This window comes from Pleurodeles waltl, chromosome 8, assembly GCF_031143425.1.
Source record: "Pleurodeles waltl isolate 20211129_DDA chromosome 8, aPleWal1.hap1.20221129, whole genome shotgun sequence".
Classification (NCBI taxonomy): domain Eukaryota; kingdom Metazoa; phylum Chordata; class Amphibia; order Caudata; family Salamandridae; genus Pleurodeles; species Pleurodeles waltl.
This window is the reverse complement of record NC_090447.1, coordinates 1,381,793,789-1,381,818,533: the sequence shown is the minus strand read 5'-3', so window position 1 is coordinate 1,381,818,533 and position 24,745 is coordinate 1,381,793,789. Positions and strand designations below refer to the sequence as shown.

At 46.0% G+C, this 24,745-nt stretch overlaps 1 long non-coding RNA gene across 1 annotated transcript; it reads left to right on the top strand.

The window, feature by feature from the left end:
• On the top strand, positions 1-23,660 carry LOC138249232 (uncharacterized). Its single transcript, XR_011194797.1, has 3 exons — positions 1-54; positions 6,515-6,548; positions 23,280-23,660. It is a non-coding gene; the product is annotated as an uncharacterized lncRNA (long non-coding RNA).
• Positions 23,661-24,745: the final 1,085 nt, after the last annotated feature.

Sequence of the window (24,745 nt, the reverse complement as noted above, 5' to 3'; positions counted from 1 at the left end):
AGTAATGAAAAGGAATTACTATTAAGTGACATGGATGCAGAAATTAAGAGCATGGTAAGTTTACTGCATTCCATTACATCTCTCATCCTTCTACGTTGTCCATTATTTAGAGTCTACTTTTCAGATGTTCTATGTAGCACGCTTTTGGAAACACACTTCCCTAGAAGAGACGTCCAGCCACAGATTCCTTACCTTTGAATTTCCCAAGCGTCAAACTGGATCTGGAAGATTTTTCATGAGCAGTACCCCTGCGTGTCAGTAGGTAGCGTTGATCGGCTCCGCATGGCATCTTTGGTATCGTCTGCACTGGAAATGACATGGTGGTCACCTATATAGACACCACCTTGGCACACTGACATCAGTTCTTTTCTTTCCTCGCCAATTAATGCTGATCCAGAGGAGAGCTACCCCGCTGTCATTTTTTGACAGACCTTTTTCAACATTTTGGCAAATTCGTTTTTTTGAAGAATTTTCCTTCTGGTATCGGAGATAGAGGCACAATTCTGTGAATTTGTCACTAGGTTGGACTTCGCACCTCCACACTTTTCCGGAAGCCGGAGCACCCCTCACTCAGATAAAAGACTTTTACGAGGCCATGCGATGCATATTTGAGAGGGCCAAACCCTCCAGAGCACCTTCGGGCCCGACAGGGTCAAGGAGGGCCCATCAGGATCTGCAGCAGTAGCTTCGGCCTCGACCCTGATGGGCCTCTGTGGATCTAATCACGGATGCAGACCAACGACCGGCATGCCACTGCGACCTTCCCCAATACTTCTGGTGCCCACCGGTGGCACGAGCCCTATTTAGATTCCCAAATCTGGCATAGGGTCAACCGACGTTGATTCCTGTGGTGACCAGATCCACGTGTCCAAGGTCTGCGCCTGAGCCCTATTCTGAAGAGTAGGGCCTTGGGGAAGAAAGAGAGGGGTCACTGCACCCTTTAGGATACCAGATAGAAGGCCAAACATGGACTGGTGTGAGGGACTGGGTGATGCCAACAGGCTGGATAGGTCTCTGAATATTGGCATGCTTTCTCCTCCTCTAGGAGTAGGTAGAGACATATGCGAGCTGGGAGCTTCCTCTTCAGAAGCCCACTCTCTTTTAATGAAGCACTAACTGAAGCCCAGGATAGGGGCTCCTGCGAACAGTTGCTGGTCCAGGCTTCTATTTCCTATGGCACATTCCTTGCCGCAGCACCACACAGGGAATCCAAGAGGCAGGATATCTTAGGAAAGAAAACGTTTTCTTCCACCAGCCTTGCATTGAGGTCAGTGAACACTGCATGCTTATTGGGCCACTATTCCCACAGTTTGTGGGACACAGTTGTGCAAGTGCTGCCACAGCTCCCGGTCTGGGCAATCCTCTCCCAAGCTGTCAAAGATGAGAGATGCAGCAAAGTTCGCCATCAGCTGTGGTTTAGACACGACTGACTTGCTAGGCAGAGCAGTTCCTCGACAGTGGTGCTTTGATGCCACGCCTGGCTGAGAACATCTGGCTTTTCAGGGAATGCCCAAGGCTTCCCTTAGGGACATGCCCTTTGATGGCAATTGTCTCTTTGGAGACAAGGAAGATTCAGCGCTGGTGCACTTTAAGTTCTCGCAGGCTACAGCCAAGCCCTTGGGTCTCTGAGCTGCCCCACGTCACCCCAAGTCTGCCGTTTGCTCATTTTGTGGCTACGGAAGGGGCTTTGGACCACACCAACCTTATCCCAGTCACACATCCCTTGTAAGCTGCCCAGCCTCTGCGTGGAGTAGGGTGCGGTTTATACCCCCCAGCAACCGCAGTCCCTAAGCCCTCCTAACCTTGCCCTACAAGACCCTGGGCATCCAGTTAGTGGCAGAATCAGCCATCATCTCTACCACTGGCAGTCCATAACATCGGTCAGGTGGATCTTACAGATCATTCAGAGCGACTACTCCCTCCCCTTTAAATTCTCCTCTCCCCATGTACCTCCATCTCATGATCAGCTGACACAGGATCATTTGTCCTTGCGCCTCAAGGAAATAATGGCTCTCTTGGCCAAGGGGGATGTAGAGAGGGTTTCGATGTCAGAAGTAGGCAGTGGTTTTTATTCCCACTACTTTCTGATACTCAAAAAGAATAAAGGTCTTCAGCTTATCTTAGATCTGCAGACCCTCAATCTCTTCCTCAAGAAGGAGATATTCAAGACGCTCACATTTCCATATCCCTAGCCTGCCTGCCCATTGGCGCTACCTGCGGTTTATGGTAGGTCACAAGCACTTCCAATTTACAGTGCTCCCCTTTGGTGTTACCAGCGCCACTCAGTGTCCATTAAAGTGATGGCAGTGGTTGCAGCTCATCTGCAGAGATCAGGGGTGGCAGTCTTCCCCTATCTTGTTGACTGGCTGTTGAAGGCAAGCTCAGACCAAACTGTTGTCTCGTTGTTTCCCACCTTCAGACTACGGCAAACCTCCTGCATTCGCTGGAGTTCACTATAAACATGCCAAAGTCACACCTGGCTCCATCTCAGGTGCTCCCTTTCATCAGAGCTGTTCTGACCATGATGTAGTTTCAGTCTTATCTCCTGTGCAGCAAGTCTAAGATATTAAGGCTGTGAAACCGATGTTTCAGCCTCTATCCTGAATTTCAGTGAGAATGACTGAGGCTGTTGGGCCTCCTGCATCCTGCTTGTGACGCATGCCAGATGGCATATGTGGGCTTTGCAGTGGGACCTGAATTTCCAGAAGGCACAGTATCAGGGGAATCTCTCCGACATGATCCAGATCTATTCCTGCTTCCATGTCCTCCGCATGTTCTGCAAGATCTTCCAATGTATCGCCATTGCGACCAGGAAGACAGTAACCTAGGCCCTCATGTCCAGCCACCTCAACTATGGCAACGTCCTCTGCGCCAGAACCAAGAAGCAGTTCCTGAATCACCTCCAGACCATCCAGAATGCAGCAGTAAGACTCATCCTCGACCTCCTCAGAAGAACCAGCAAGTGTCCCCACCTCAGGGCCCTCCACTAACTCCCTATCCTGCAAAAATGCCACTTCAAGCTCCTCATGCACGCCTACAAAACCCTCCACGATGTCGGGCCTGCCTATATCAGCAAATGCATCACATTCCACCAACTCACCAGAGAGCTCTGCTCTGCCAACCTCGACCTGGCCTACATCCTCCGCATCCGTCGGGAATGCCTTGGTGGCTGCTGCTGCTCCTATCTCGCTGCCAAGTCCAGTAACGCTCACCCCCTTCACCTGTGCACCTCCCCTTCTCTGGAAGACTTCAGAAGACAGCTAAAGTCATGACATTTCTACCTCCATCACCAGCTGGCCATGGCTCGCAGACTCCCCCCAGCGCCTGAACGCTCCTTGGGGTGACAAGATTTCACTCTACAAATCTCAGTGATTGATTGATTGAAAAGACCTGCAGAGGTGGCTAACAAACCGCAATTGGGTCTCCCTTTCCCAATGAAATCTCACAGTAGTGACAGACGCGTCGCTTCTAGGATGGGGCGACCATCTGGGGGAGGTGCAATTCAGAGGACTCTGATCTCCTGCAGAAAAGCGACTTCACATCAACATGCTGGAGCTCCAAGAAATCCATCAGGCATTGACGGCCTTCCTTCCTTCCATCAAGGGATGGCTAGTGCAGGTGTTCACGGACAACACCACTGTCATGTGGTACTGCAACACTGCCGGTTGGGGTTGTGGACCCTCTGTCATGAGGCCCTACACCTCTGTGTATGGCTAGAACAGCAGGGCATATCCCTGGTGGTTCAACATCTGGCAGGTTACCTGAACACCAGAGCAGATTAACTCAGCTGCCAATGTCTAGTGGATCACGAATGGCATCTCCATCTGGAAGTGGCACAATGTCTCTTTCAGCAGTAGGGTGAGACTTGGTTAGATCTGTTCGCCTCCTCCAAGAACGCACACTGTCAACAATTTTGCGCTCTGGACTTTTCCAAGGTGGCTCTCACTCTGAGACACTTTTCATCTAGAGTGGAGCTCAGGCCTCCTTACGGCTTACCACCCATACCACTCCTGTCCAGAGCTCTCAAGAAGATCAAGAGAGACCAGGCCAAAGTCATCCTTGTGGCTCTGGGCTGGGCACAGAGTCTGGTATCTCCAGCTGCTCAGTATGAGCACTGATTCCCCGACCAGGCTGTCCCTCCAACCAAACCTGTTAACTCTCTGCCTTCTTTCATGGAGATTGGGCGGTGACAGTTCACAGCTTTCAACCTTTTTGACCTTTCTCCCAAAGTCTGTAATGTAATTCTGGCAGCAAGGTGTTCCTCTACAAAGTTGGTATTCGCCTGCTGAAGGAAAAAGTTTGCATTTTATAATGCAGAGAAATCCACCCATTTCCTGCTTCTTTCACTGATGTAATTCTCTTCATTCTTGACCTTTCCTAGCAGGGCTCCGCTTTGGTTACTCTGAAATGTTAGCTTTCTGCTCTGTCTGTCTACCAGTGGCTGCCTGACCAATACTCTATATTTTACTCCCCTAATGTACAAAGGTGTCTTAGGGGGTTTGCACATATGTTTCTACCTTTGCCTTTCAATATACCTCAGTGGGACCTTAATTTGGTTCTCACATTCCTGATGTGTGCTCCTTTCAAGGCCTCCAGCTGTTCAGGCTAAAAACAGCAGTTCTCATGTCAGTAACATCTGCCGGAGGGTGAGTGAGCTGCAGGCTTTGTCATCCAAGCCTCCCTACTTGTCTGTTTTCCCAGACAAACTGGGGCTTTGCAGAAGGGCCTTTTTCCTCCAGAAAGTGGGGACACCATTACATGTGGGCCAATCCGTCACCTTGTCCACTTTCTACGTTCCTTTACATCCCTCCAAAGAAGTGGAGCACCTCCACCATCTGGACCCACAAAGAGCATTGTTGTTCTGCCTTGATCGCACAAGAGAGTGTCGAATGGATGACCAACTCTTTATGGGGTATGTTGGAACGAAGAAGAGTTGGGCAGTGCAGAAATGAACCATTTCACATTGGGACATTCTCCGCATTAAAATCTGCTACGCACTGGCCAAGAAGCAGAAGACTAAAGGCTTAAAGGCTCATTCCACCATAGCTAAAGCTGCAACCACTGTATTAGCATGTGGAGTCCCAGTCCTGGACACCTGCCAGACAACAACGTGGGTGTCCCTGCACACATTTACCAAACACTACAGCCTGGGCAGTCAGGTCTCCAGGGACGGCCATTTCAGCTGTTTTGTTCTGCAGGACTTCCTAGTTTAACATTCGTCTTCAGCCCACCGCAAGGGATGGTATTGCTTTGGTATCTATAGAAATGTAAGGAATCTGGGGCTAGATGTCTCCATCAGATGCACATGTTACTTGCTTTTAGTAACGCATTTTCTAGTAGAGACAATATCTAGCCGCAGATGCTTTCCTGACCAACCCATCCTCCCCGCTCTGCGGACAGATTTCTAGGGTTAGGGATAATCCCTTTTAGCGCCCTAGTTCAGACACACCAGTGTCAGTGCACTTCATGGCTCCATGGATGTCAGCATGTGGAGCTGGTGCATATATAAGTGGCCATTCGATGCCACCAACCAGTGTGCAGGGGTACTGCTCACGAAAAATCTTCTGGATCCAATCTGACAACTGGGAAATTCAAAGGAAAGGAATCTGCGGCTAGATATGGTCTCTACCAGATAATTTGTTACTGAAGGTAACTAACTTGTTCATCAGTGCTCACCATTTGGAATTCTATTGATAAAGACCACGTGTGAAGCTCTTCAACGCTTTAGTCACATGCTTCTCCTAGAGTTACTGATGGAGACATAGGACTTACATTCCATTATTATATTAGGAGCTAAAGTGGTCACAGACTACCTTAGCCTACCACACACAATCATACCCTGAGTTGAGTTACTTTATGAACACCCAAAAAGCCACCATCGGTACTTGTAGCTAGAAATCTCCACTTTTCTCAGGACACAGACTTGGCTAGCTTGAGTGTGAGATGCTGGATGAGCATGCATTCGGCTGACGTATTTCTGAGCGTGAATGTTCCTCCTACTTTCACCCACCTAGTCTTGAGAATAGCCAGCAGTGGATTTCTGATTGTGGCAGGCCTTTGACCATCATGGTGGTGGACGTTGTGTCCTCAGTAACCTTGATTCACAAAGTACATACCACCAGACTTTGAATAAAGCCAATAATCTGTTAAGCATACCTAAAACAGAATTTAAACGCGATGCAATTAGCCTAGTGATGGGTGTTAATCATTGATTGAGCTTCTATAAAAAAATGCAGAGTACAAGCACACTCAGAGCTACAGAGAGGCATTTTCTGCTGAAGCCAAGTCTCAATCACAATCAGTACAAACATTAGGAAAACAGACTGCATGCAGGAAACTCGTAGCTCAATAACCTGGGTTTACGCCCGATTGCACGTGTGTAATAATAAAAAAATACACACAACCCTACCCAAGAAGCTGCCATTTGCTAATATGAGTGCTAAAATATTTGTGTATCGTATGCTGTATAGCAAACGATCTTTCTGTAAAATACATCACTTGTCTTTTCATTCAGAATCAGGACGAAGAAATGCGGTTCACAAGACATTGTAAGTCACTCCTTTTTTATTTTCTTGAACTAAGTATTCAGAGTTCGGTGCGGGATGATTTATGTAGATTGGTTAGCCCTTTGAAGGATAATATGGTTTTTACTCCTCACTTGTTTGTAAAATCCCCATTCCTGTAGCCAGCACCAATGAGTTAATGTCTCATAACAATTGTTTCAATTAATTCCTTTCGTACTGCGCAGTGATCCTTCGGTTAACAATGAGCTTGCAAATGTGCTACCTATTGTTTTGCGCATGCGCCTAGATTTATTGGGCGTGTTTATGCAAATAAAGGAAGCTGTATGTGACAGACTAAATTAACAGATTCTGCTTCTCCATTTGCTCTGCACAAGGCATTTAATTTTTCCTTGCTTCTCTGCTACATATTATATTAATTTCAAGTTTATGCTATTATCCTTTCGTTTACTTTCTAATGGCGTTTTACTTTTTTTTACATAAAAATAGTAACAACGATTCTCTGTTGTAGTTACTTTATTGACTTTGTACTTGTTACCGTTTTTATTTTTTTTATTACAATTAGACAATGTAAATACAGCAAAAATACATAGCAAATAACATGAATCTAAATGTTTAATTAATATTTTGGTACAATAAAATAAGGTTTATTATTTTGGGGGAAATACACATAAATGTGTACGAATCAAATTATATTACAAATAGGGACTTTCCCTGTGCAAACATATACAAACCACTTGCAAACTAGATATCATGGCCACAAGATAGCCTTGAAGATGTATATTCATTTTCTCCTACATAATATTATACCATAGATAATATTACAAGGGTTAAAATCCCATGCACGAGGCAGCCACTGAGTAAACTGGGCGTGATTTACCTTGAAGGTTTGAGAACACCCACAAACACATCAGTCTGTAGCCATTTACAACTTCCTCTATCTCAGAGTGTGAAATTTTGGCAGAATGTTCCTTTCCTTGTTCGATACTCAAGCCACGGAGTGCAGTCTGTCGGGATGTGACCTACTGACAAGACAGTGCTCCCTTTGCTTCAAATGCCAAGAAGCAGGCCTGGCTTTAGGGCGGTGCGAGCGGTGCGACCACACCGGGTGTTGCCCTCAAGGGGGCGCTGTCTTGAGCAATAACTTAGAAGCTTGCGATTTAGAAGCACCTCTTGAAAAGTTTTTTGTGTGTCCAGCCTTCAAGAAGCAATTAAAATATGAAGATACCTCTTGTGATTAATGTTCCTGCTAGGGAGAGAGATGAGAGTTTTGTTCAGTGGCAGCTTTGACCAGCCATAAAGCAGCGTAGAAGAAGAATATGCAGAGGGTTAATATGCCTGCTGCAAAGAACAGAACTATATTTTATGTGGATAGCTGAGTGGATTAGTAAAGCCAGCCTTTTAAAACAAATGAATATGTGAAAGGGGGGCTATGGAGAGATGAGGGGCACATTTGCTGGGTGGTAGTGAGGAAATCCGAGGAGGTGGTCATGGCGTGGGGGGTGCCAAAATAGACCACCCCACAGGGCGCCACCAGCTCTAAAGCCGGTCCTGCCAAGAAGAAAGCACAGTCTGTCGATGCATGGACCACTGACTGGATGGTATTCTCTTGGTAGGAATTCTAAGCATGGAGTGTGATTTGTCAGGATGGGGACTGCTGACGGGATACTTTTCCCTTGCTGTAATCCCAAGTAGATAGCAGTCTGCATGAGAAAGCCACTGACTGAATGCGCTCCCCTCACTTGATAAGTCAGACACAGTCTTCAGACTGTCAGGGCGCGAACCATTGACATGATGCGCTTCCATCACTTGACATGTCAGACACAGTCTGCAGACTGTCAGGGAATGAACTGCTGACAGTACCAATCCAGTGTCGGAGAAGAAAGACAAAGACATCAGTGTGTAGCTGTCAGGTGAGTAGAGCAGCAGTCGGGGAATGAAGAGCGAACAGTTTTCGCTTTCCTTGCCTGAAATGCCACACACAGCGCAGTCTGTCAGGGCTTGGCATTGTGACAGGATGTGCTGCCTTTGTTTGAAATTCCAGGCAGGTAGTGCAGTCTATTAAGGTATGAAGTGCTTAAAGAAAGCATTTCCCTTGCTTGAAATGCCATGCAGATAGCACAGTCCATCTGGAAGGAAAGTGCTAAAACAGCATCAAATGCCCGGTAGCTAGTGCAGTCTGTCAGGGCTTGAACCCACATACATTGCCAGGTGGGTAGTTCAGTCTGCCAGTCCCAGAAATGTGTCAATGACAGGACTGCTGTGACGTGGAGTGGCCCGAACAATTATGCTACTTACTCCTGGTAGAATAGCTTCACCATGGAGGTCAGACCAAGGGAGCACGTCGAGGCTCATGTGTTGTTTTTCAAGCACACCAGATGGAGTCAGCCTTCTCTCCAGATAGGCACATGCCATCAAGGGCTTTGTCCTGGCCAGAGATCTGACAGCATAATCGATAGCTATGGTAAAATTGGTGAGTAACTCAAGAGTGTGCTGGGAATGATTGTAGTTTCAAAATATGATGGGTAGCAATGATCAGACTGTTGAGTGACGAGTGTGAAGACTAACATTGCTGAGACTAGTGAGTGATGTGGGAGTGTGATGTGTAGAGATGGTGAGACTGGAGAGTGATGTCTAAGATGGTGACACTGTGACAAGTGATCTGAGAGTTTAGGAGTAGCAATGGTGAGATGGGTCAGTGATTTTATCGTGCGGGGACTAACATTGGTGAGACAGGTGAATGATGGGAGAGTGTCATGTGTACCAATGATAAATCTGAGGTGGTTAATGTGAGAATGTGATGGGTAACAATGGTGGGACTAGTGCGTAATGTGAGATGTGATGGGTTTCAGTGGTGAGACTGTATAAGTGATGTGTGAGTGTTAGTAGCAGTGGCTAGGCAGTGATGGTTCATGAGGATGAGACTGAGTGATACAACAGTGTGACGAGAAGGAACACTGAGGACGTAGTAGATATTGATGCTGAGACTTTGGTGAGTCACCTAAGAATCTGATGACTAGCAATGGTGAGACTTTTTCTCAGTTACCATGGGTAGCAATTACGATAATGGCTATTTGAAGTCATAGTGTAATGGGTAGTGATGGTAAGGCTGTGGTGAGTGTTGTTAGAATGTATGATGAGGCTGGTGGACCATGTCAGATGGTTATCACTGATGAGAGTGGTGAGTGATGTGGAGTGTAGTGGCAGAGGATAGTAGTGGCAGTGGATAGTGATGACCAGACTGGTGAGTGATGAAAAAGTGTGATAGGGTGCGATGGTGAAAATGTGGTGAGTGCCATGAGAGTGTTTGGTAGCAATGTTGAGACTAGTGAGCTCTGTGAGAATGTCACTGGTGAGTTGTTGTCTTGGATTGCAAAGGAAAGTGGAGGGGATACTGTGGTGAGTGAAGCAGAAGTGTGATGGGTAGATCTAAGACTCTGCTGAGTGATGAGAGTGTGATGATCAGCAATGGTGACACTGTGGTCACTGATGTGAGCACAATGGCTAGCGATGGTTAGGCTTGTGTTGAGTGATGTGAGAGTGTGATGGGTAGTAATGGTGAAACACGTCAGTAATGTGAGACCATTGTGGCTGTGGTGAATGCAGTGAGAGTGAGATGGCTAGCAATGGTGAGAGTCTGGCGAACAATAGGTGAGTGTGATATCTAGCAATGTTGAACCTGTTGGATGATGTGAGTTTGATGGTTGGAGATGGTGAGAGGAACGAGCCTGATTGGTAGAGGTAGTGAGATCGTAGTGAAAGGAAAGAGTATTATGGGAGCAGTGGAGAGACCTTCGGATACAGAGCCACTGGCACAGCAGGCTATTGTGGATCCAAAAGTCAATTCCCATAGGGAAGCCCGATGCTCACTAGAAGAGGAGGTGCACAGAACTTGCCACCATTACATTTAGCGTAGACTCTGACCCTGTGGAGTACCTACCATATGATGACCCAGACCAGGACCCCCTTCAGGAGTTTCAAGGCCTGTCTAGAGCAAGTGGTCTGGACACCTCACCAGAACACACCATGGAGTTAACAGCTGGGCCCTCAATGCCAGTAGTATTCATCCATCAAATTATGCTGAAGGCTGCTGAGGCCTTCGATTTACAGCTCCCTACAGCATAGATGAAAACCAATGTCCTTACTGAGGCCCTCATGCAATCATCAGCCTTAGCACAACCCTTGCTACCTTTTAATAAGGCCTTACTGTCACCTGTCCTGGCGGCTTGGGAGAAGTCCTCACCTATGCCAGCGGTAGATAGACTTGTGGCCCGCTGCTACAGCTCGGTGCCAGATGACTGCATTGTTCTTTTCCATACTTTGCCTTTGGACAGGGAGTCTAAGAGAGAGGAGAATTGGGGCACAAAGGCATTCTCGGCAGGGAGAGTGGTGCTGAAATCCATAAATTATGTCTTCTGACTCATTCAACCCACGTCTTATGGAACATGGCCCATATGATGCTGCCTCACATTCCTGCGTACATGAAGGGGCATTTTCAGGAAGTATTGTTGATGACCAGAGTGCGTTTCATCATATAATTAAATCCAGGCTCCATACAGCTGATTCCATTGCACGTGCTATGGGGACTTCTGTTTCCACACATCGCCATAACTGGCAACGGACATCCAAATTCTCCTTTGATGTCCACTCTAATGGATCTTCCTATTGACAGGGTGCACCTCTTCAGTGATAAAAACAGATTATGCGTTTGAGATAATAGACTCTAAATGCCATGGCATGTTTGCCTAATCTTCAGCTTCCGCCACCTTCCAGTGACTTTCAATCCTTTTACCATTTTTGTGGGTTTGGCAGAGGTGGGAGCCCTTATCAACATACTGATATCAGCTCCCTTTTTTCCATGCCTTTAATGCATAATGATTTTTTTCATACTCTCTGTTTGGAAATTGTTGCATTTTCAGTGTTTTTTCTCTTAAAGTATAGGATTTTGTAAATTGTTGCAGCATCAGAAGTCAGGTTTTAAACCTTGCAAGGACTGTGAGGGTCAGATGTCTATTTTTGATCCTCATGACAACTGTCTTTGGTGTTTGGGTTTGGATCATGATGCCAGGGACTGTTTCAGTTGGCAGAAAATTAATCATTAGGCCCTGAAAGAGAGAGAGGCAAAATTGTTTATGGCCAGATCGTGAGATGAAAAAAAGAGGTTCTTGTCCAAAATCCGGGTTCCATCCCCTCATTCTTCAAAGTCAACAAGTAAGAAGCATAACCAGAAGCAATGTCATATGCCCTGACATCGCTCGTCAAAGGACAGGTCACTGAGGCCGGTTTCGTCACAACCGCTCTTGGAGGAAGATGGTCAGGTGGTCAAACCAACTTCGTCTCTGGCGTCGATGTCAGCCTTTGATACCATCTGCTCTTCCTACTTCTCCTGTAGTATCAAGTGCAATGCCGCCATCAGATCCAGTTACTCAACCACAAAAGGAAAAGGTGTACACAGCATTTCTAACTCTGTCATGGACCCCAGTAACTTTTTTAATGTTGTGTTCAATATTTGCAATAGGCCGATGGTTCCATCTGGGGCACCTGCTGGCTCCATGAGTTCTTTAGCTTATTCCCAGGAGGCTTTTCAACACTATACCAGCAGGCACCCTTAATGCCATTTATGTCGCTGGCCTAGGTTCTGGGTCCCCTGGCCAACTCTGGCACCAATGGATATCTCTAGGAAGAGGATGCCACCTCTTTTGGGTACTACTTTCTCTAGACATTTTGTCAATGTAGCAGGTGACACTACCGGTGCCAACTACTTCTGCCTGACATCACAAGCTACAACTCTGGTGTCCATTCTGACTTCTCTGGTGCAATTGCAGATTTCGCTGGTGCCAACAATGGCATAGCTGACACCGCATACGAGCTCACATTAATCAGAATCCTAGGCACAGATCCAGAAGAGAGTGATGGAAGTGATGGACAAGTGATGGAAGTGATGAACAAGTGATGGAAGAAAGGCCAATTTTGTTTTGAAGGATGAGACTCCCAGGAAGAGGGAGAGATTGTTGAGCCGCCCTCAACGGACCCAGAGCTTGAAGGGTTAAGAGAGTCAAGTGGTTTGGATACATCCCCAGAATGGGAATTGCTAGCCAAAAGGCATTTAATCTCCTGAAGTCACTATGTACCATTCCATCATCAGGAAAGCTGGGGATCAGATATGTTAGATTTATCCCTTCCTACCACGGAGCTGAATCTAATACTCCAACTCCCTCTTCATTCCTCTTCACAATTCTCTGAGCCACTGATACCCTTCAATGAGATTTTGACAGAACCAATCATGAATACATGGCAGAAACTGATAACAGCCACATCTGTTTCAAGGCCGAAAGCCAGACGATATAAGCTGGCTCCTGGAGAACCTCTGTTTTTGTCCTCACATCCTATACTAGAGAATCTGGTTGTTCAAGCCTCATGCTCATCGAAGCTGACCCCCAGGCTAATTTCCCACTTCACCTCTGGATAGCGAGTCCAAGAAGATGGAGCTAAAAAGATTTTCTCATCTGGAAGCATGGCTCTATAGTCCCCTAAAGCTACTGGTTTACTGGGGAGGTACATTCATGTCCTCCTGTATTCTGTGCATTCTGTTCCTCAATTGCCTGATGACTACCAAGGTCATTTTTTGTAACCATTGAAAAATGGACAAGCAGCACCCAATCAGGGTATTATGACGGGACTGGATATGGCTGAATCTGTGGCAAGGGCAATGGGCACTTCAATTTCTACTGGAAGACATGCATTTCTGAGGAGTTCTAGTTTTTCATAGTAAGTGCAGAACACCCTTATAGATTTGAACTTTGATGGCTCTCACCTATCTAGGGCTAAGGCATATTCTACTTTAGAATGTTTGAAGGACAGCAATGCCATAGCTTGTTCCTTGGGTCTTCAGTCTCAGCCTCAGGATTACAGGGAATTCAAAGGACTTTGCAGCTTCTTTAGAGGATTTTCATTTAGTGGGTGCCAGCAGCAGCAACCTGAACAGCAGCAATCTGCAGACCCCCTCTATAAGTCGTACAGAGGGCATGGTAGAGGTAGACAGCTGGCCATTCCCCGCCCACCATTTTTCACCTCATACCTTTCCTCCTGTGCTGAAAACAAAGGAAAGCCACCTTAGTTTTCCCTCTTATAGTATGCCTTACCAGTGGGAGGGAGAGTGTCCCAGGTTCGGCATCAGTGGAGGTCCATATCATTAGATCTTTGGATGTTAAGTATTGTCAAAAAGGGGTATGCCCTACCCTTCCAAGAATTCCCCCCACCTTTTACATCCAGACTGAATACACTTTCTGCATACCATCTTCGGCTTCTCCAACAGGAAGTCCAATCCCTATTTCACAAGGGCACAGTGAAGTTGGTACCAGAGCAGGAAAGGGGTCAGGGATACTGCTCACATTATTTCCTGGTATCCAGGAAGGATAGTCGTTTACGACTGATCATAGACCTCAGGATTTTGAACTGGTTTCTCAAAAAAGAAAAGTTCAAGATGTGCACCCTAGTTTAGGTGCTTCTTGCACTGGAGAAAAAATACTAGATGGTGTCAATCAACTTGCAAGATGTTTGCTTTCACATCCCTATTCTGTAGTCACACAGCAAGTATCTCCGTTTCACGTGGGGTTCCAATATTATCAGTTTGTGGTCCACCTATTTGGCCCTACTTCTACCCCTCATGTCTTCACAAAGGTGTTGGTGGTGGTAGCGGCCCATCTCAGAAGGTCGGTGTTGCATCACTTGCAGGTAACAACTCAGCTGTTGTTTGAACTGGGCTTTTCTATCAACAGGCCCAAATCTCTCCTAGAGACCTCTTGGCACTCCCTGTTTAGACAGACAGTAAGGGAAACAACTGTGAATGAGCCTCCCCTCCTCCTCAGAGGATTAATGACATTCAGGCTATGATTCTGATGATTCAGGATGGAGTGGTTATTCCAGTCCTGAAGGTGTTTCGCCTGCTAGGCCTGGTAGAGGCATGCACACTGGCACATGAGGGCCCTCCAGGCGTGCCTCTGCAAGCAGTGGTTTCAACACAATGGAGGTCTTCGGTGTCCACAGTCATAACAGATGCCTCCACTTTAATATTGGGAGGACATCTGTAGGATCTGGAGATCAGAGGCCTGTGGTCTGCAGAGGAACAATTGTTTCATATGAATCTGCTAGAATTGCCGATGATACGTCTGGCTCTCAATATCTTTCTCCCTTCCCTTCATGGTCAGTCAGCCCAAATCTTGACGTAAAACACTACTGCAACGTTGTACTTCAACAAGTAAGGAGGAGTGGGGGTCATCTCTTCTCTGCAAAGATGCTTGACAACTCTGGTCCTGGGTTCAGGATCTCCAGATTTTTATGGCTGCAAGTCACCTCGCCAAGATGCTCAACTTACATGCAGGCGGTGTTATTCCTCTTCCAGCTATGTGGGACTCCCCAGCTAAACCTCTTTACCACTCAAGAAAATGTGCACTGCTCATTGTTCTGCAGCATCCAGTATTTGATGCAGGAAGCATTGGGAGACACATTTCAATTGAGCTGGAGCTTCCAGCTTCTTAATGCATTTCCTCCCATACCCTTGATTCGTTGGGTCAATTCACCTTGATGGGGTCCGAGTGATCTTGATTGCCCCAGACTGGCCACAAAGGATGTGGTATTCACATCTTACCTCTCCCTGTGCCCTTCACTCCATATTCCTCACAGGACAGTCCTCCTCCTGCAATCGAAGGGGCCAACACTTAGCCAGATAGGCAGTGTATGCCAGTATCACGCCCCCCAAATCAGAGCTAGTGTCCTTTCCTTTGACAGGCCTGGAGAAGGTGATGACTGGGAGGGGTCTGAGGATCCTTATGGCTACCACCATCCATTTGATAAACCAGAGGACAAGTAGTAAAAGTACCTGGCAGATGCCAGTGGTTTGGACACCTCACCAGACACAGGTCTGGTCTCCCCCCCACTTTGGCTACAGAGGAGGGTGCCTAATTTGAAATGGTGGTGCGGAGTGCATCTGAGGTCCTGAACCTTCAATTGCCCACAGTGGCAGTGAAGATGAATGTCCTGACAGTGGTGCTTCAGCCGAACCATTACCCCCTTTAACAAAGCCCTTACGGATACCCTACTTGGGGACTGGATCACCTGGTATCAGGGTCACAGCCAAAACCTTCCCTGGGCAATAACCTGGCTTCTTGGTGACCAAGCGGCACTCCAATGACTTGCCTGGGCTCAGCAAACTCGGGTGCAACTTTGGGCATTGGGTCCTGGTCACTGGTGCTTCACAGCAGCAGTCTGAAGATAAAGGGGTACCAACTTACACCAGTAGGCTTTTCAGCTGTTGTGGCCCTGTGCTGTGGAAATGAGGTCAAGTAACTGAACCTTGGAGTCTCTTTGCTTTGGCTGAGCTCTGGAGGCAACTTCTTCATTATCAGCACACAGCAGACACAGTCTCTCTTATTTGTTAGCCAGCAGTTTCAGCAGGTGCAGTCCACGCCAGTGCAGCCTCCCTTTTCTGGTACCACAGTGCAGGAGGGCAATCCTTCTTCAAGCTTTTTTCTTCTAGTCCAATTAAGATCTGAGTTCTGGCTGCAAGGGGTACCCATTTTATGCTCTGAAAGTTCACTCATGGTAGGCGTAGTTAGTAGCCAATGGGCTACCAGGTTCCCTCCTTTCCGATGACCACTTCCTGGGAAGTTTGTCATCTGGCTTTCATCTTACTCCCAACACAGCAGAACCCCTCCCTCAGCATCCAGATCTCCCTAGCCCAACTCAGAGGTGTGGCTACTAAAGGTGCTACACTCCCCTGGAAAACCACTTTGAAAACTGGCTTCCACTTCCCTATCCCTAGTGCCAGTCTGTCTGCCTGAACAATACAGCAGCTCCTCTTTCAAGTGCCGTTCAAATGTGGCTTCTCCTTTGAAGCTGACCTTTTGGTCTAACACCTGTTCGGCTTCCTGTGAGAAAGAGGTAACACCTCTCTCCCATGCAAGTCTCTGCATCACTGTATTTTACGCCACTGCTCTCTGAGATTCTACTCTGCACTACTCCACTCTATGCCACTGCACTCTGTCACTGCACTATACTCTACTCTGCACCACTCTATGTCACTGCACTCTACTTCACTCTACTCTGCACCATTCCACTCTGCACTGCTCTACTCTGTGCTTTTCTAATCTGTGCCACTTTACTCTGCGCCACTCTTCTCTGTACCACCCCACTCTGAACCACTGCACTCTACTATGCTCCACTCTTATCTATGCCACTGCATTCTATAACTCTGCATTATATGCCACTGAATTCAATGCCACTGCACTCTAAACCACTATACTCTGCAACACACTACTCCAATGCACTCCACACTAGTCCACACTACTCTGTGCCACTCCAGTGTATGCCACTCTACGCAGCTCCACACTATGCCACTCCAATACACAACACAATCTGCCAATCCACTCTACAAGACTCTACTCCACTCTTCGCCCTTCCACTTTATGACACCCCATGCGACTCCTGTATGCTACTAACTTTTAGCCATATTGAGTAGCAGCCATGCTGGTGTACAACATGACTAAAATAAATTGGCAAAGCCAATAGCTAGTGCATAGGCGAGACCCATTGGCTTTGCCAATGCTCGTTCATCATTCTTCTCGTAATAATGGATTTACAGCTGTTTCCAGGTGAAATAAAAGTGACTGAAAAAGATGGAATACTGCACCTATGTCAGTATCGTTGTGTCAAATTTCAGTCTACGTTCGCAGATGGTCTACATTTATGTCAAAATATCTGTCATCCCTTCTGATGTATAATGGTGTATTATGCTGCCACTGCTGTGAACCAAACTAAGAGCTAATAGCAGCCAGAAATCTCCATTGCCTGGAAAGCCCAAAGAGAGGCTCACCAACATCCCCAGACAGTGGCAGCCTGCAGCTGCAAGTCAAAGTCACCACCACCACTGAGTATGTAACCAGTGAGACAGCAGCACTGACACCAGAGAGTGGCTTGACTATACCACAATGCATAACAGAACTAGACCAGTGGGAGCTATCAAGATGCCAGACTTTCCCAAAGAAGAAATGATAATCCCGACACAGAGATACTGCAAACAGGTAAGCTGCTCCACAAGGCCAGAAAAATCACATGGACCAACCACTGCAATCTGTTCTATGCCTAATCACATCAAAGCCAAACTGCAGCACACCTGAAGGTCAAGTATTATAAGATGAGATTTCCGTGGGGGGAAAAAAACAAATTCACGTATGGACATGCAGGATAGGCACTAGGAGACTCCAAAGCCGCTAGCAGCATGGCATAACGAGAAAACAAGGTTGCCAACGACCTCCTCAAATATTGCAAGGAGTAAACACCAAGCAGCAAGATAAGCACCTAAGCAGAGACCATATAAGGAATGGGCAAAGTAGACAATTGCCCAGGGTCCCCACCTTCCAAGGGGCCTCCTGGAGAACTTTCTTTTTATATAGCTCACCTCTGTATATTTCCATGTATCAGACTCTCTCCTCCCTGCCCACCTCTACCTCTGAATGTCTCTCTCTCTATACCCAGGGGCATCTGAAATATTTATGAGGGCCCTGGAAAGACATATTTGAACTGTTTGTGTGAATTCTGTTTCTGAAAGTTTGCTTGGCACCATGCAGTGTTCAATTAGGAGGAAACTTCCATTAAATTGATGAATAGGGGGGCCCAAAATACGTGTTGAAGGGCCTCAAAATCCATATGATGACACTTCATATGTGGCTTTCCATCAGATCTTTATTGTAGTGGAAAGAAACATTCAGGCGCATGAACCCTTGAACATCTTGAGACATAATTCTCAAGAACATGTCAACTATATGTTGCAGTTTACATATCCTTTGCGGTTTAAGTATTAAAGGGGCATCTGTGGGGCTTCTTGATGACTGTGTGTGTGTCTTCCATGATCACCACGGTGAGTGGGAATCCACTGATATTAAAGAAGTCCCTCAATTTTATTACAAGAACGGAGACTCCCATTATGCTTCCTTTTCTTGCTTTATTATCAATTGCAGCCAAGATACAACACGCAAACAAGAACTACATATCCCATGAATCAAGAAAAAATATATGTCATACATGAAGTCATAAACAAATAACCAATAGAAAGAGCCCAACCCCAATAATTGTCTTAACTGCGAGCAACAAGTCCTCTTTTCTTGCTGCTCGCAGTCAAGATAAATTCTATTTTACGCCTTACATATAATATTGCTGTTATTCTCTTAATTTAAGTATTTTATTTTGTGGTATGTATAATCTGTTGTGTTTTTTAACTGGCTTATGGTTTCCTGTTGGTTTTCTAAAATCTAAAGCGAGCGCTTTGTTCACGCGTCGCTTGAGGAGCCGAACGTTCGGCTCTCCTGCCTCACTCTTCTAAGGTACGCGTCTCACTCGAGCGCTTTCCTCAGAAGAGCCTGCATCGCGCAGCGGCAGCGCGTCTCGGCAAGCTTTCTTCAGGGTTTTCCTGCATCTACAAACGCGTTCTTCCCTCTGGCTCCTCGGCGGTTTTAATACCGTCTCCAGCAGACAGTTCCTGCTTCGGGCGGAGTCGAGGAGCGAGTCACGCCTCCTCAAGCCTTTTTTGGTTTTGGGGGAGTGTCTTTCATTTTTTACACTCCCCCTGCATACGCCCATAGCCCACAGCACATTTTTAACCCTTTCTTCACTGGTTTGATTTTAGTATACAATTTATTTATTCTTTTTTCCTACCTTTTTCAATTTGTGAGCTTTTCTGCCCCAGAACTTATTTAATATTTCTAGAAAATGTCTAAAAAAGCTTCTGAAGATAATAATAACGTTGACATTGATAATTTTTGCACTGATTTGAATACTTTTATTCAAGATACTGTTCAGCAGGCTGTGTCAACATCTATGTTGCATATGTCTAAAAAGCTGGAACTTTCTTTTAAAAAACTGTCTACCCAAAATGCTAATGTTTCTGAGCCAATTAAAAGGAAAAGCGCACCATTTCTAAGGTACAGGCTATGTCTAGCGCTGATGAGTCTCCCCAATTTGCTGGTCCTGCCCCCATAAGGAGTTTCATATGGTGGAAATGGGTCCCTCTCCTTTTAATATTATACAGTTGAGGGACACAGATGATGATATGGAGTATGATGATGGGGAAAACGATGATACTCAGTTTTGATGATCCCTGGCAAGGGCCTCTAGAGAAAAGGCAAAACATTTCTCTTTCTGATTCGGACCTATCTTCAAATATAAATGATTTTACTGTTCTTGATGCTTTGGGGGAACCAATGTTTGATCCCACTTTGATAGACCACCCAAACTCTACTGAATTGTTCCCGTCTGAACATGTGGCGGAAAATGTTTTGCTTCAATTAAGACACTCTTTGGACAAGTCCATGAGAAACAAATTGTGCTCTGAATGTCCCCGTCCCTCCCTTCCTCACAGCATCACTTCCACTCCCATTATTGATCCTAATACGGTTTTATTTTTCTCCAAATATGGTTAAGATCCTAAGAAAGGGGTCGATATGGCGTGGTCCATTTGCGAGGACAGACTTTTTGACCTTGTTGGTCCTCTGACCAGAATTCTTGATTTGGCTGAAGAGGCCAGGTTGGAAGGCTCACAAATTGACCCTGCTACTCTTTCTAACTGGGCCCACCGGGCATTTTGCATTTTGGGTAATGCGAACACCGCTATTTCTCAGGAAAGACGAAAAAGTATTGTGCTTAAAATGGACCCTAAATTGGGCAGCCTGGTAGCCAGAGAAGAAGGACAGCAAGCTAATGGTCTATTTTTTGGGGACTAGTTTATAAAAGGAACTCAGTAAATATGTTTCTACCTTCGCGACCCTGGATAAGGCTCAGGTCTCATTAAAGAAGATTTTCAGCTCCAGGGTTTTTGGCAGGGCAGGTAAAGGGAGGAGGCGCTTTACTGGCCGCTTCACCTCCCGTGGTGGCAGTTCCCTCCCCTCAGAGGCTCCTCGTTCTACTTCCCTGAATTCAGACCTCAGTTCTACTCTCAAAGAGGGAGGGGTTTCAGGAGCAGAGGTTACCGTCAAAGAGGAGGACAAGTCTCAGGTAAGAAATGTAAGTTTTGGCCCTCTTCCTGTGGGAGGTCAATTGGCACATTTTCTTTCAAATTGGTATCAAATTACTGCGGATCCATGGGTTCTTCAGACCATTCAAGGGTATTGCCTAGACCTGTATCAAGTTCCCAGCCAACCTTGTCCTCCTCCCCCACTAAGGTTTTGCCAGGAACAATCATGTTTAATAAAATTAGAGATTCTGTCTTTGATTTCAAAAAACGTAATAGAAGAAACTTGCTTTCACCCCTCTGGTTTTCTCAGTACTATTTTTCTGGTCCAAAAGAAAAAAAAAAGTTTCGTCCAGTGATAAATCTGAAATTGTTCAACAACTATGTTGTTTACAATCATTTCAAAATGGAGACTATTCTCCATCTCAGAGACATCTTGATGGAAGGCGATTGGTTCGTTCGTCTAGATCTCCAGGACGCTTATTTTGCGATTCCTGTCCATCCTTTTTACAGGAAATTCCTACAATTTCAGTGGGAAGGCTCCATTTTCCAGTTCACTGCTCTCCCTTTCGGCCTTGCTTCCACTCCCTGGTGTTTCACAAAGGTGATGAAGCCAGTGGTAGCTTATTTAAGAGCTCAGGGAATAAAATTGATCATCTATCTAGACGATTTTCTCATTACGGCTCAGAACAAGGACACCCTGTTATAGCATTTACACATTTGCCTTCATCTTTTGCAGTCCCTAGGTTTTCTGGTAAACATGGAAAAGTCTTCTCTTGCTCCCTCGACTTAGGTGGAAGATTTGATAGATTCCAAAACAACATCCCTGTCTCTACCCATCAGAAAGTGAGTCGAATAAAACACGAGCTTCGGCAAGTCCTCAATCTTTCTGTCCTCTCTCTTCGATCTCTGGCAAGAATTGTAGGCCTCTTGGCCTCATCCATTCAGGCCATATTTCCAGGTCCTTTACATTACAGAGCCCTTCAGAGGCTAAAGATTTGACATCTCCGCAGAGGTCTTCAGTGCTCGGATGTAATTCTTTTGGATCAGGACTCTCGAGCAGAGATACAGTGGTGGCTCAATCATTTGGAAGCATGGAACGGGAGAGCAATTTTCTCTTCGGCCCCAGATCTAGTAGTAGAATCCGCTGCAAGTCAGACAGGTTGGGGCGCAAGATGTGGCAACGTCTTGACTGGGGGCGTATGGTCAGAGAAGGAGTCTGCACTGCACATCAATTGTTTTGAGATGCTTGCAGGTTCCTTTGCACTAAAGACTTTCGCAAAGGACAAGGTAAATTGCTCTGTTCTTTTGAAGATGGACAATATTTCCGCAGTAAAGTATATCAATCATCTTGGAGGAACAAAATCCAAACCTCTTGCAGATCTAGCCAAAAGCTTTTGGGAGTTTTGCCTTCTTCGGAAATTGTCGGTCAGGGGACAATATCTACCGGGCAAAATGAACACAATAGCGGATTGGTGTTCACGCCATCTAAAAGATTCCAGCCATTGGCGTCTTCATCCTTTAGTGTTCAACAAACTTTCTTCGAAATTCGGTGCCATGACGATAGATCTGTTCGCTTCTCGAATGAACTCTCACCTCCCAGGGTTTTACAGCTGGAGACCGGATCCTCAAGCTCTTTCTACGGACGCTTTTCTCCAGGATTGGTCTTTCCATCTCAACTTTGCCTTTCCTCCTTTCATGATGATAGCCAGAGTCCTGGCCCAGGTTCGTCATCAACGAGCCTCCCTGGTATTAGTGACTCCCTTTTGGCAAACCCAGGCTTGGTTCCCTTTGGTTCTGGAACTGTCAATCGATTTTCCGGTCCTAATCCCACCCTTTCCGGAGCTCCTTCTCGATCTGGAGGGTCGTCCTCACGATATGATTCTCCACCACACCTTAACTCTGGTAGCATGGAAGATTTCGGGTCAGCCTGGAGAACCGCCGGAATTTCGGAGGAAGCTGCCCAGTACATCCGCCACTCTTGGGCTCCAGGAACGACTAAGGCTTACAAGTCTGCCTGGTTGGTCTGGTGTGGCTGGTGCTTGGACAGGAATTCAGATCCCTTTTCAGCCGATGTGACTTTAGTCATTCATTTTTTAGCGTCCCTAGCCTCCCAGGGAAAAGCATACAGAACAGTAAATACTTATAGATCTGCTATTTCTGCCGAACATATTCACGTCCAGTTTTCTCCTACTAATGTGTCTTTCAGAGTTCATAGAAGGACAAAGACAAATATTTCTGTGATTCATTACCCGTATTTTCCTTTGCATCCTAAACTCTGTGTTGGTAACTGTTTAAAGGTTTACATTGCAAAAACCGCAGATTTAAGAACGTCCTCCTCTCCCCAGTTGCTTATTTCTTTCTCTAAACCTAATAAACCCGTCTCTTCCCCTACCCTTGCTCGATGGGTTAAATGGGTTATGACCCTTGCGGGATATTGACACCAGTTCCTTTGGAGCACATTCCGCCAGAGGTGCTATGGCTTCTAAGGCCCTTTGGGTTAGAGCTCGTTTGGAGGACATTCTTAGATCAGCAGACTGGTCTAATGTTTCCACTTTTAGAACTTTTTATTGTAAACCAATTTCTTCTGTGGCCGATTCTGTTATTAACATGCTTTAAACAAGCATAATAGGAGCCTCCGTTCTTGTAATAAAATTCAGATTTTCCTAGCTTTAGTGAAGGAAAGTCTAGATTTTATTAAAGCCACTGAGGCGAGTATCATCCCACCGCTTTTATTAACCCTCCCATTTCTATTTCAGTGCCGGCTCCCCCTGCACCACTCGCTTCGTCTTGAAGATGTTTGTTTGGTTTCCAAGACCCTTCCTCAGGAAGTCTCTCCTTCTGACATTCTTCACGATCATCGCTTAATGCTTTCCGGTTGTTATGGGTACCTCCTGAATCCGATTCCTCCATCAGCCCTGGACTGTGCAAAATACTTTTTTACGCTATTGATGGCTTTTTCCATTATTTTGGTTATTATTCCTTTGTTTCGTTCACCTTGACATGCTCTCGCAAGAAAAGAGGACTTGTTGCTCGCAGTCAAGACAGTTATTGGGGTTGGGTGCTTTCTATTGGTTATTTGTTTATGACTTCATGTACGACATATATTTTTTCTTGATTCATGGGATATGTAGTTCTTGTTTGCGTGTTTTATCTTGGCTGCTATTGATAATAAAGCAAGAAAAGGAAGCATAATACTCGCCTCCGTGTCTTTAATAAAAGCTAGACTTTCCTTCACTAAAGCTAGGAAAATCAGAATTCTTGCTGTACCTGCTGTGGTGACCAGGGAAAGGACATGGGGCCAGATTTAAGAAAACTGGCGCTGCACCCAGTGCAGCGTCACTTTTCTCGAGCCCCTTAGCACCCCTCTAACGCCGCTGTGTGCGCGCCGTATCTAAGATACAGCGCATCTTGGCAGTAGTTAGGGAACTAGCGTCAAAATTTCTAATGCTAGTTTGGAGCTTTGCTGGATTAGCTGGCACAGGCATAATGTAGTGCAAGGGGTTACAACGTGGCACAATGCATGCACTCCGCCACCTTGTATATTTGGGGCTGCAATTTTTGCCTCGTTGAGCCACAGTAGCGTAAAAAAATTTATACTAATGTGGCGCAAGGAGGCGCTAGGAGCTCTTAAATCAGCCCCATGGTGTGCTCCATAAACCTGAAGCACACCAGTGCTGTACCATACTGCCTTGCACAAATGAAGCTGTAAGGTGCCCACTGTCCCTCCAATGACCCTAAGGAGAGACGCTTTGACATAGAGGCATAGTACACATAGCAGGTTGGTCTTTAATATCAAGGGGTTTCATTTCTATCAAGGGTGTGTGGGGCGATAAAGGGTCTGATGCCATTCATAGTGTGGTACTTTGCTGGCATGTCCTTTTATTCACCTCTCTTCCTTGTGACCTCCAGTATAGCTTACTGTTGTGATCAGTTAGGTTTGTTCCAAAGAAGCGGAGACAAAACAATTGCATTTAGAAACCATACTGAATCGAGTAAGTTGCAGCAGAACAGTGTAGGGCATGCAAGGGAATGAGACTTGAATATGAAAGGCTCAGGGTTTACCAAATAGCACGGAGATCTGCCCTTTGTCCATCTCTCTGGTTCTCTGGCTAACCCAATTAGACAAGCAACAGCTCCAGCAACTGTCTCTGTTTTGTCTACAGACCATATGTCCCTCAATATTGTTGTAACAATATTCTGCCCACTAGCGGCTCGCAGGCCG